Source organism: Heterocephalus glaber, unplaced genomic scaffold, assembly GCF_053883595.1.
Source record: "Heterocephalus glaber isolate CG9 unplaced genomic scaffold, H.glaber_assembly_v1.0 deba00001538, whole genome shotgun sequence".
Lineage (NCBI taxonomy): Eukaryota > Metazoa > Chordata > Mammalia > Rodentia > Bathyergidae > Heterocephalus > Heterocephalus glaber.
The window spans coordinates 4,254,482-4,268,004 of NW_028258333.1; the positions used below are offsets into that span (position 1 = coordinate 4,254,482).

Genomic DNA, 13,523 nt, shown 5'->3' on the forward strand with positions numbered 1-13,523 from the left:
AAAGGGAAAAATGATTCTGGATAGGATCCAAGGAATAAATCCCAAAGTAACTTTACAATCCCATCAGATCATTCAGAGTAATTGCAAAGCCTGTCTTAGACCTGCAAGCAGTCTGGAGCTATATTTGCTGCTATACTTTGAGGTACTTTTTCTGTTTCCTGGCACATGTGGTGGGACATCCTCCTGTCCAAAGTGACTTGGTATTGCTTGGAGAAATCTGAATGGAAGCCTATTTTAGTTGCTGATGTTGCCTTTGCCAATAATTTACACAGCCATGAGGCAGGAGAGTTTACGAAATTGTTAGAAAAAGAACTCAGGAGAAGGTAAGGTCAAGAACTATAAATTATCTTTTAGGAAGAGTTCAAAGGGAAAGCCCAGTTATATTGATAAGGCAGTGGAACTATTGAATTTATTCTTATTCTGAAAGAATTGTGTCCTTTTATAGGTAAAGTTTTTTTTATGTCTGTTTCAGGTTTGTAGTTTTATTTATAACACTAAACAGATCCATATGCAAAATAAAGTCTTTTGTTTTTCCCTTTTTTGCTTGGGAATATGGATTCTTACCAATGCAGTTTCTGTTTTTATATAAAGAAAATAACACAAAGATTAAATATAGAATAATGAAATTTTTGCTAAAATACATAATATCAACCTGTTCTTAAAGTACTCCAAGCCTGAGTACTTTAACCTGTCCAGTGACGTCAGTGTATGGTTCATATTGAAGAGACCGGTGCACAAGCACTTTCCTGTGAGCGCAACAAAATTGAAAGAATTCCTATGAAGACATTTTCACAGAAGTTACCTTGCAGCCTAAATTCAGTCTCATTCCCTTTTGCCCTCTAAGTATCTTTAAGTGAGTTTGAGTTTAAGATCTGATGTGCAGTACAGTAGGAATATCGTATTACTGCAGAAGCCAGAACCCCGGTGTCCCTGTCCCCATGCCTGCCTGCCTCCATGGCCTTGGAGAAGTCCTTGTTATTTTCTCCAAACAGCAGTTTCTTCATGGACCCCACCCCAAAAAGAATATGCTTGCTGCTGTGGTTATTGTAGTCTTCAAAATCCTTATTAAAGCTTAGGTGTTTTATTTTCCTTTTAAGCAAACTGTACTTTATATACTCTTATCTCCACACTTTTATGGGGAAAAAAGTTACATACTGAACGTATAACTATTTCCAGCCAAAAAAAACTAAGAAACTTTACTTAGTGTTATCGTCTATTTTAAGGTTAGTAGAAAATTTTGAAATACTAAAATTCTCAAAGTTGATATTAAAAATTAACTGAAACCTCACCTGAAAGTGCCCTAGAGACTCAAGGGTCTTGGGTTGGGAGCTGTTGAGCAAAATGACCTTTCCGAGGTCTGGAATTCTGCCCCTCTCTGGACAGGAACAGACATCCTCTGGAGCTGGGGCTTCTTTGCTGTGTGCTCCTAAGTAAAGCTCCTCAGCCAGCCATGTTTAGGGGAAACACAAATTTATGGCTTTTCATTCTGAGGAATTTCCTCCAGGTGCTCCAGGTTGGCCCCTGGGGCAAGGGAACAAGTCATAAACACAGGCTTGTCTTCGGGGCAGGGTAATGAGCCGTGGAATGAGTCCAGAGAGACGTCCTCCACTTCCTCTTCCTGTCTGCCAGGAGTGGCAGTGGGGACCGGGCAGCCATTAATCTTTTGCAGTTTTCACATAAAACCACACAAATGTGAACCAAGTATATCACACACAAGATCCCTCTGAAAGAACGGCCAGCTGGACCACGACTGAAACTGCCCCGGATAGGGAGCAATGGGGTGGGGGAAGAGCACCCATAAGCAGCCACTAATAATACTTGGATGCTTTTTTTCTGGTCCTTTTATACAGAAGATGATCCCTCTTTTATTGATACTTTTAATATTTCACCATGGAGATCATCCCAGTCATCTCCATGTCCATTTTCTCAGATACACAGTTGAACAAAGTTTCTGTCACTACATCTTGTTAAAATTAACTCTTCATGCTGTATTGAAAATGAACCTGTACCGGTCAGGGTGAAAGCCTAGTTATTCTTATGACCAGGAACACAGCCATTGAAGTCTGAGTCAAAGCCCTAAGGTAACTTCACCTTCCTCTTTTATTTCTTAAAACTGGTGGATTATTGTAAGAAGTGACCCAGGGCCCAGAGGCAAGTGAAATTGAACAAGAAATTCTTCAGCAGCGAAAAGGGAATGTGCTGTGCTTTTTGTGATGACGTAGGAACTAAAAATTGAATGTTCTCCCCTTTGTCTCGGGTCCTCGTTACAAAGAAAGACAGCACACAGTGCCTGTCTCAGTCATTCCCCACGCAGAGGCTGTGTGGTTACTTTCTGCATTTGCTGGCAGAGCCATTTTATCACATGGGACACTAATTAAGCCAAGGACAAGATCGCACATTAACTGGTGTTCCTAGGACAGGCACGCTTTTCATTCTCTTTGTTTCCAAGCCTGCTTTGTTTCTTCCTGGAATAACTCCAGGCCTCCTCCCCTTCCTTCCCTCTCTCTGTTACTAGTGCTTGGGGAACACAAGAATTCCCAACAGGATGACTTTTTGACCAGAGGTGTGGGAGATTCTTAGAAAGCTGCCTACTGCTGAGGCACCAGGACTATGGACTATAGGTAGCGCTTTCAACTTCCATGTCAGATATGTGAGTAACCAACCCGAAAGGCAGCTGCTCCAACCTGCTCTTCTTTTTGTACTTAGGCTTTTGTTATACTTTCAGTATGTGCTATCCTGTAAAAGTGGAGGCAGTCCTCAACAATTTACAAAATGGAGATTTAAAAAATAAAATTCAGTGCTTTTCAGTAAAGGAGAAAGGGGGAAAGATGTCATAAAATCAAACCAGGTAAAGTGACAGGATCATGGCCCAAATGCCCACGCATATGCTGGGCTTCTTACCTTAGACTCTGTGGTTCATATTTCAACCCTGTTTATCTGATAGCTCATTAGTCTTAGTTGGACGCCATTTTGCTTTTGTTAGAGTGTTACCAAAATCCATTTGCAAAAGGAATCCCTGGTTGGTTAGGTACTTTGTTTGTTTGTTTCTTTGTCTTCAAAATAAACAACCAGGGATTCTAGACATTTGCTTTGTGGTTTGGGAGAAAATCGTCTGTTTCCTCATTCTACACAGCTGTAAGTCTTTCTGAGCTAATATTGCATCCCTTGAGACTGGGCCCAGAGCTAACCTAACCTGCAGGGAATGTAGGGGATAGTGCTGGACAGGCTCCTCACAGGACATTCCAGGGCCGTTTCCCCGTGATGCTGTGCAAGACTGAGTGTGTTGTTCGGTGGCTCTGTGGCAGCGTTTGTGAGTTTGCATGCTTCTTAGCATGTCTTGGCTATGTTTCTCCTTAAACAATTCTTACATTGTTAAGGATGTAAAAGACTTTTCCATGCTGACGTTCTGAATCTGGTCTTCATTTTAATATAATAATCATACATTTATGTATGACGAAAGAGAATTCTGTCACCACCTGAAGTATATCAGTCTAATAGTATAAACCACTGACAGCAGATGTTCTTCTAAACCGTTTTGTGTGAGGAGGTCTTTGGCTGTCCCCTGCTTTGCTTATATGTTTCAACCGACTCGTTTGCCTTTGAAAATGTACAAATAGACCCCCAAACCATTGTTTGTTTTCTCTTTAACAAAGCAGCCTAAATTCTTTCATTTTTTTCAAAAAATAATAAGATTACAGTAAACAAAAGTATAAATATTCATTGAGAAGGATGCAGTTCCAAATGTAAGCCTTCTTTAAGGATGATTAGATCCTTCGGTGCTACCACTTTGTGCTGAGTATCAGCCATCGCTGTTCCTCCAGGTTTGGAGTGTTCGCACCTCTGAAGGCAGCCTCGGACGGATGGGTCGGTCTGGGAGCACCACAATGGCCTGTCCCCCACATTGACTTTCCGTTCCCATACACGACGATTGAATATTCAAGGCCACCATAAATACTACACCGCCTTGGGAATAACTTCTCAGAGAAATTTAAGAACCAAAAACACATTATTCTGTAACAGAGAGAACCTTGTTATTCCTAAGTTAGCAGTGTACTAAATAATTAGTGATCTGGTAAACACACTGAGTTTTTCTTTGTTTAACAAGTTGATTATGTACTACTGTTAAGTAATTTTGTGGGAAAAAAACAGCCATTCAACTTTTCGGAAACAGAGCATCTCAAGATGTGAGCTGAATAGAGGAGCGTCCAGAGGCACTGCTGTTTTTGAGCGTCTGGTGGCCCAGAGTGCAGGCTGTCTCACTGTACACCCCACCTCCCTCTGGGCTGCTGCCTGTTGTATCATGGGGGCTGGTAGCACCCGTCCCCACCCCCAGCCTCTGCTATAGGAGGCTGAGATCCGTGTGCAGAAGCAGTGCCTGGTGGGCCCCATGTGGGCAGCAGGGCCATTCGCTGGCCGGGGAACCTCCCATGTGAGCACTGATAGGAAACACTTTCCATCCTTCTAGTTTCCCCACCTAACCGTGACCACCATGTAAATTAGCAGGAAGAATGGGGAGCCAGGTTTGGACGGGCGGCAAAAGCTGTTAGAAATGTCTTAGACATGGAGGCTGAGGCAGGAGGAAGGATGGCAGGTTATGTATGTGTGTCTTTCCAGTCTCATTTTTATATAACTTTTTTAAAAGCATCTTTCTTGCATCCAGCAAGATTTCTTGAAACATATGCTTTTGTCCTTGAGTAGAAGTCAGGATTGAGTCCAAATCCCCTCCCATCCATTGCTGGCAACGGTGATTCTTCTCCCTCAGTGATAACTCAGACTTTTAGTGTCAGAAAAAGCCTGCTGTTCATCACCCCCAAAGATACATATTTTAGAGGCTGACCACATAAAAAGCACTCACAATGGTCCTATCATTCTCCTGTCGTTCTAGCCTGTCAGTGGCTCCTGTCATTCTAAGACGACAGGAGTATGGGCTAGAAACTCTCCTCAAGTAAAGTCAGTATTGTCCAGAGTAGAGAAGATTGCATTTAAATGTATGGCCCAACATAAACGGAAAGTTAAAAAGCAACAGTAACTGGTGTGGTAGCATGCGCCTGTGATCGCTGCTGCTTGGGAGACTAAGGCAGGAGAATCACAAGTTCAGGGCCACCCTGAGCAACTTTGCAAGACCTTGTCTAAAAAGGGGGGCGGGGGTGCTGGGTATGTAGCTCAGCAATCCCCAGTACCACGAAAAAAGAGTTGTAATAGGACTCAGAAAAGAAAAATATTAACCGCTGTGGTTTGGAATAGTGCTTGAAGCCTGCCAAGTGAGCCATTGGCCCAGGGGCACCCAGCTTCCCGATCCCACCCCTGAAGAGTGATTGGGGAGGGCTGGCGGGTAAATGCTCTAGCAGCCTGTACGAGGACGATGTCATCTCAGCCCCTGTCTCTGCTGGGGGTCGTGGACACAGGGAGCCTGGAACCCTGGGGAGGCGTGAACGGCTTCCCATGTGGCTGATGCTCCCTTGGCCTCATGTCACTGCAGCCACCCTTTCTGGTGCCTGGCCGGAGGCACAGCGCTTACTTAGCAAGTGCATCTTTCCTTGGACACCAGTGGCCAGCAGCCGTAATCGGTCCTCCAGCTGCGGATGTTCTCAGACCAGGAGATTCCTGCTCCATCTACTGTCCCCTACGTGTGTGTCCATCCTCTGTTTTATCCATTATCAGTGATAAAATTCACTATCTCTTTGTTCATGATTTCATCTCTGAGGTGTTTTTAAATTTCCACATGAGCAATATGTGAAATCATGTTTATCTGACTAGCCAAGCAAAGAATTATGCCATCTGCTTCATTATTTAATTCTTCACAGCTCTTTATTGGAGACTAGCGGTGAAAACAAAAAGAGAGACCTTTAAAATGAAATGGCTTCCTACTAGAAAATCTGTTAGTTGGTGCCCCCTTGTAAGCATGCATTTGAAAGGAAAAATGATGGGGGAGGTGTTGCATCTGCTGGCAGAGCTATGTTTTCCGAAAGAACACTGAGAACAAATAGCATTTAAGTAAAGATTCGCTAAGTGTCCATGGTGCACATTTGCCCTATGACTTCGGTTTGGTTCTTCCAACATGACAAGCCTTAAGTAGTCCTCATTCTCTTTGCAGGGTGTGGGGTGCGTACGTGCGCTCATGCGTGCTTGTGTTCTCACTTTGAGCCTTCCACAAAGAAAAGGGTAGGGTAGTTGTTTTCACTGGGGTACTTTTTATTGATGCTGGTGACTGCGTTGCACGTTCCAACACTCGCGTCACCTGGGGCTGGCTGCGGGTGACCCCTCCCTCGAATGTGGGGGTGGGGCTGCACAGGGAATGTGGGTATATGGGTCATTTGTGTGCATTTTCTCAGGCAGTGGAGACCATGTGTTCTTCATTACAGCGTGAGCTAGGTCTTTGGTTGACTCTAGGGATTTTTTTTTTAAACCTAGGGAATTTATCTTTCTCCTTTGTGTTGTGTTTCTTTCTCATTTGCGAGCAGATACAGAGTTCACATTGTTTGCATTAAGGACTGCTCTGCACCAAACTGTGAAGTATTATGAGATCTGCTTTTCATATTCTTGCCACATTTTGAGTCATTACCATTCCCCAGGCTCATATTCAGTACCTCTCCACAGCTTCTGGCTTTTTGAAAGATTGCTTCCTGTGCTGACACCATCAGCGTGACAGTGCAGGCCAGCATGAGGCCGGGAAGTGGGTGTGAGCGGAGACTGAGGACTCACATGCAGCGTCCACACACTGCATCCTCATTTCAGAGGAACAAACTAAGATTCAGTGGTTCTGGTAAACAGGGTATAAGTGAAACATAGGTAAGGGCTAGGGAACTGGATGAGAAAACAGTAAAGAAAGGTTTTCAGATACTTATTCACAGGTAGAATATAGATTTAGTTGGAGAAGTATTATAAAAATACTTGTTTCTATATTCTGAACCGCCAAAAATACAACCATATCACTGGGCAGGTCGGGTGGTTCTTCATTACTAAATTCCTCAGGTGATAACCCCAGCTTTGTCTTGCCTTTTACCATCCTAAATTACTGTTCATGGTCCTTGAGACAGTTGCAACCATGGTTTAAAATGAATACAAGACATGGCTGCTAGAAGATGCATCTGGAGAAATGACTTACAGATTTGCTTGCTTTTTTATGTGATCTGCAAGGGAATTTCTAATTCTCATAATTTTGAATTTCTTAATTCAAAAAAGTTACCTTAATTCCATGCAGGGCATAAAAATCTAGGTTGAAGAATATAGAGATGACTTTTACTCAGAAATGTTTCTCTAGAATATTTGAGTCAGTTCAGTGAGCATTCGTAAGCTAACATTTGTTCTTTGCTGCCTAAGTAAGTTACAGACCTAATTTCCACATGTACATTACCACCTCTCTGGTATGGTACAAGGGCATCCAAATAAAAATTGGGCTTGGTGTATTGATTTCTCAGTAAGACAGAAATTGCCACAGGTCAGGTATACCTCATTAAACCCCATTCATCCTGTGCTCAAATACCTAATGGAATTATTGTCAGACTTTAGAAGTAGCTGTCCCAGTGTTTCCTTGAATTAGTCTTTCTTGAGCATGTAGCAATAACCGCTATATAAACATTTCTTTAAGTCCTTACAACTAGAATTAGAAATTATCTCTCTGCTTTGGGAGTTACCTTGGAGTTATGCTTATCCTCATTTTTCATCAGGACATCACTGAATTGTTCATCTGACATATTGTTGAGTACTCACAGTGGCCACAAAGATTACTTGTATTAAAACTAACTAGCACAACTCTTTGGGGAGACTGTGGAGGAGAATTGAAAATGTGAGCCAGATGCTAATTATTGGAAAGACTGCCGGGCCCGAATGCTTGTGTCTGTGGTGGCCGAGCCTCGTCAGACATGACTCAGCTGTCAGTGCTGGTCCTGTGTGTGTGAGTTGTCACAGCAGACACACGACACGAAGAAGCTTGCAGTACCGCCGTCCGGGGACACAGGCCTTCGCAGCCCCAGCTCTTCTTCCTGCTCGGCGCTCAGGGAGACTCGTCTTTCAGATGGACCGTCTCTTCAGCACTACTTTGCCTTAAGTTACTCTTTAGGGTTGGCAGTTGTTTCTTTTTCCTGCGCAACAGTGTGAATAGTGCATCATATACCATGAGTTCACCAAAGTGTTTTTCCAGAGCTTCCTCTCCCTTGGTCGTCCTCCTCTTCCAGCACCCTCATAAGGCTGCAGTCACTATCATTTCACACATCAAGAAACAAACACAAGAGGCACTGACTTACGGTCTTGGCCCGCAGGTGGCGCTGGGATTCGAACCCTGCACTCATCCTTCCTGCCACTCATCTGCAGAGTGCCCGCTCAGCAGGTGCTGGTGGGACCCCACCAGTGCCGAGCAGCCTTGCCACTCACACCTCAGCATGAACAAAGCACATGCATCTCCGCCCTCTAGAGCGTGTGCTGTCGAGGCTGTGAAACCAAGGAACACAGATATGAGTGGGCCAGCCTTCAAATTCGGGGGCTGGAGTCTTAACCGAGTTTACTGCAGTGCTCGGGATCCGAGTGTTCCTCTGGAAGGCTCACAGGCATCTTTAGGACTGTCTACCTTTGTAAAGATGAGAGGGTTAAAATGAAACACGATCCTCCTTTGTCTACGACTAGCAGGATCTGCTCCCTTTTCCTTCTTTTCTTAAAGAAAAAGTGTTTCTATTAATCACAGATGTCCAGACTTAACAAACTGGGAATAGAGAGTTCTCTTCCCCAAGGTTCTGGCGCTGAGTGGGTTCACATGGTGGAAGTCCTTCCTGTGGGGGGATGGAGGTCAGGACTCCCACTTTCCACGTTTCTTTAGGTTTTTCTTTAAGAAATCTAGCAGGGACTTTGCATGAACTCCTGCTTCAGCAAAAAGCCATTTGTGTGAGGACTTTTTTTCCCCTCAAAATCAGAAGAAATAAACTTTCATTGCTTGGCTCCCCTGGGGCTTCCGGAGTTCACACCAGTCTTCTTCCTGTGTACTTGAGCATTTTTTTTCAGTGACTGGTGGGCTGATAGTATCTCTTTTTGCTAAAGTTTACTAGGTCCTCTTAATAAGAGGCAGTTTTAAAAAAAGAAATAGAATGAAGTAATTTGTTTAGGTTGTATCATTCATCCATTTTTAGTATTTCCTGGACCCCACGCCAAACCTAATTCATGCTGCCTGGGTCCTCACAGTTTACATAAATGCATTGTACTAAGTTCTCTATTGCCACGGAGCTTAGATGCCTCCTACCTGTGAAGAGCATGTTCGTTATAGAGCTGGTGTATTCCCTGTTTCCGGTAGGCCCATTAGAGGTCTGTGAGCCACGAAAGCCCGTCAGTAGTGTCAGCGTCTGCCCGGAGCCACCGCTGTCGAGTGGGAGAGCCTGGCGTGGACACAGCCCCCAGGAGTCCAAGGCACCTTGTGACTTCTCTCCGACACCCTCCTTCTGGACCTGGAGCCAGCACTCATCCCCCAGGCTGAAGCGAGAAACACATACTGCCACACCCTGCATGCCACGAGCTGAAGGCATCTTTGCAGATGACAAGTTAGTGGTGGGGTAGAAAGCAGAACTGTTGACTCTTTTTCTTTCAGAAAGGTCAACATTGAAGGGAAGGCCAAAGACAGCAACTAATAATGAGGGGGGGAACAAGCAATGATCTGGTGGGTGTTTCTCAGGCCAGCTCAGCCCTGAGCGATTTTTCTGCCCACCATGGCCCTAACCTGGGCACTGCCCTGTTACGAGGCAATGAAAGGCCCCAAGAGGGGAGCCCTGCTGGCCTCTGGATTATCATCTGAGGAATAACTAATTCACAAAGTCAGGAACTTGATTAAAATCAGATGTTTGTTTAGGACATCACCATTCAGTGTTGGTGTGGGAAAAGAGAAACAGAAATAAGCCTGTAGCTATTTAATTGTTCGCCTGTTTGTCATTTACTCAACATAGACTTATTAAGCTCCAAGGCCATGCCAGGCAGACGGCTGGCAGCTGAGAGGTAGTTGTAAGCAAACCAGCCTTGGCACCCTCTCCCACAAGCCCTGGAGTCTGTGGTCGTAGTCGGCTTCCTGTCTTGACAGGTATTCCGCTGGCGAAAGCTGTAGTCATCCGGCCTTAGAGAGCTCTGACCCAGCACCTCCTCCTGAGGAGCACCCCTGTGGTTGAGCTAACTATCCACGGTCGGATGCTGAGCACACAGGGGAAGAAGGAAGCACGTACACTCTGCACCACATCAACGCTGGGCCATGGACACTCAGGCTCCCAAACTGACACCACTTCCTGTGACAGCCATGTGCAGACCAGTAATTTAAGATCTTTCCCAAGGAGACTAAAATCCGAAACTCTGTTTATTGTGGATTTATGCATATCTTGTGCCCAGTAACATTGGAGACCTTGAGTCTATCAGAGACTCCATTAGAGCCCGTGATGCAGTTCAAAATTTGCAACACAGCAGTTAGTCCAGTGGGCAAAGTCTGTAATTTAGTAACCAAAAATAGTAGCAGACACATTGTTTCATTCTATTAATGATTGTATTAAGTTTAAATCATTTTAAGCCTTTTTAAGCTTCTGATTTATATATCAGGACAGCAAAAGGCAGATACTTGGGCTATTACAATCCACAAATTTAGGCAAAAAAAATTTCTTTAATAAAAAGAAAAAAATATAACTTTGTTTTTCAGAACCAAAAAGAATAAAGAATTGAACATTATTGTTACAAATTAAAAGAGTCTTTCTTCTGTTTTACTATTGTTTTTTCATTACTAATCATCGAAATTATGACTAATGCATCAGGTTGGTACTAGATAGACTATCTGCTATTCTTAGAGACAGGAGAGGAAATTTTCCCTTTACATCTTTCAGACTTCCAAAATGTTTTTGAAAGCAAAATTTAAAATTCAACAAAATTTCCTCCTTAGGGTGTAATTAATTGTTACTAGCGTAACTAACATTTTTGTGAGCTACAAGTATTACAGGGAAGTAAAATAATGTCACCACAGTGACTTGGTAAGTCAGAGCGCAAGGCGAGGACTGCTCATTCCCTTCCACTCTCGGTTCTCTGTGGCCCCCGGGAGTCCCCACCATGGGCAGCTCTAACCCTTCCTGCTTCGGCGGCCACATTCCTAATGCTTGACCTGCTAGGAGACCAAGCACTTTTGAACCTGCTTCCCAAAGGCCAAAGAACCAAATCCCAGAGAGACTGGGGAAAAAGAAGTATCTAATTTCTTTTTGGTTTTGAACCTCTTTTACAACAACTGCCAACTCTTCCTAGGCAAGGCTAAAATGTCCTGAGCGTGACACTTGTGAACCTACACAGCATTGTTAGCGATTTGGGACTCTTCTGTCCTGCAGCAAAGGTGCCCAGGACTGTGCACAGTAGAGAGGTATGTGCACTGAGGGTGCCCCATGCCCTGCCCACACTGCACACCTTCCTGCCAGAGCCCACCGCTCTCCATAGCCCTGTGTGGGCAGAGAGCCCAGGTCAGGAGGCACCCTCGTGGCACTCAGGGTTTGTGTTACATGCTGCATGGCTCCTAGGCCAGCTGCCCCTCACTTCTCGGTTTTAGGCTCAGAAAAATTCATAAAGTTCATTTACTGTTCTGGGTGGGTTCCCTGTTATTTCTGATGTGTGCATAGAGTACTTATGGATGATAAGCCGTGCATCTGACTTAGTTTTATTTAAAAAAAAAAAAAAGAAGAAGAGGACCCCAGTCTTTTTTCTTCTCTCCTCCCATTCGTCTCAGGCACAGAAGGTACCATCTGAAGTCTGTCCAGGTTGTCTTCCAACCTCTACTATGTGCCACCTTTGTACCTAGAGTTTTTGTTTTGGGGGGGTTTTTTTGGTACCGGGGATCGAACTCGGGATCTTGCACTTGCGAGGCAGGCAGTGGAACCACTGAGCTAAATCCCCAGTCCATGCCACCTTTATAGTTGTTTTAGTTTAGGGAGCGCATACCAAAGAAATGATTGTCCTTAAAAGAGGGGCTGTGAAGGGCTGGGCCTTTAGCTCAGTGCCAATGTGCCTGCCTCGCAAGCGCAAGGTCCTGAGTTCCATCCCTGGTACCAGAAAAAAAAAGAGAGAGAGAGGCTGTGAATCAGCTGGCTGTGTTTCTTTAGACTGTGATTTCTGATGTTTCCATTCAGTGCTTAATGTGTGCCTGCCATGTGCCAGGCACTGTGTGAGCCCTGGGAGTGTGTCAGGCAATAGGACAGTGAGGCAACAGCCCTCAAGGAACATGGCCCTCCTGACCTCACACACAGATGCCTCTGGCTCAGCTGTCCCCAGGGCCATCTTCACAGCTCCTCCTTGAGACCTTTCATGATGCTTGTTCTGGGTTCCTCTTCCCAGCCTCCGGTAGGATCTGTACCTCACCTAGAACACGTGACAGGCATCCAGAAGACACTATGTGGTGGGCCCTTGGTGTGGAGAAACCAGGTGTTACTCATCTCCAGTACAAGACCAGGGCTTGCCTCGGAGTCACATCCAGCGTTGGTGCTTTACCATGTGAGTTGGGCCAAGGCTGCAGCTCAGTGAAAGAGCACTGGGCTGACATGCGCAAGGCCCCAGCAATGCCCCCCAAAAGTGTGAGACATCGTCTGGCATGTAGATTACTCAATTCCTTTGTCCTTCTTATTGTCACTACACACACAGTCCTGTTTCCTCCTAAATGAAGTCCTGGGGAAGTGCTGTGGAAGGGGCTTGGCTCTTCAGTCTCACTGTCTGCCGCCTCTTCCCAGCCATACCTGAGGAGAGTGGGCTGGTGTGGGAATGTCTTAATAACTGTCCTTATGGATGAATAGGATTTAAAACATATATGAAAAATACACATACACGGTATACACAAACACACATTGCATACCTGTATACCCAGGGGAGAAGGTTATTACTCCTTAATAGATATTGACCAGTTTTGAACCAAAGTCTGCCTCTGCCAAAGATCCAGATTTTTAAGAATGAGTGATTCTGCTTTAAACGTGGCACTTGGTGGAAAAGACACCCTTCACCAGCCTGGGTCTCAGGTCACAGAAGAGGAGGACAGCAACCAGACGTGCATCAGCTGTTTGGCGAGCGTCTGGAGCCTGCGGTGGGAAGCGTAATCACAGGCTGGGCAGGGATTAGCCTGCTCACTCCTTAACTCTGCACATAATGGTCTCCAAGGGCCAGAGAGGTAAACATGGCTAATACAGGGGTGTGTGCAAAAGGATATTTTCAAAGATGATTTTCCTACAGTCTCAAGACTTCACAAGATTTAAGCAAACAAACGGCATATGACAGGTGTCCTCACCATTCCATTCCCTAAAGTAAAGCATTTTACACCTTTCACTGTGGTGACATTCTCAGTCACACATCCAGGAAGGGGCCACAGTGTTCATGGTCACTGGTTTTTAGTTCCAAAGTAACACCTAATGCTACAGATTTGTTGAGTGTCCACCATTACCTAAATCTAATTTGTTTTTTCCGCTTGCAAAATCATCAGCCCAAGCAAGGTTGACTTTTTCAGGTCCAATGAGAATCTCGTCTTGGATGTATTTTCTATAAAGTGTTTTGGTTAA

General features: G+C 44.7%; 1 protein-coding gene across 1 annotated transcript in view; it reads left to right on the forward strand.

Moving 5' to 3' along the window:
• The window catches only part of Trio (trio Rho guanine nucleotide exchange factor), a 314,560-nt gene that overhangs the window by 260,205 nt on the left and 40,832 nt on the right, over positions 1 to 13,523 (forward strand).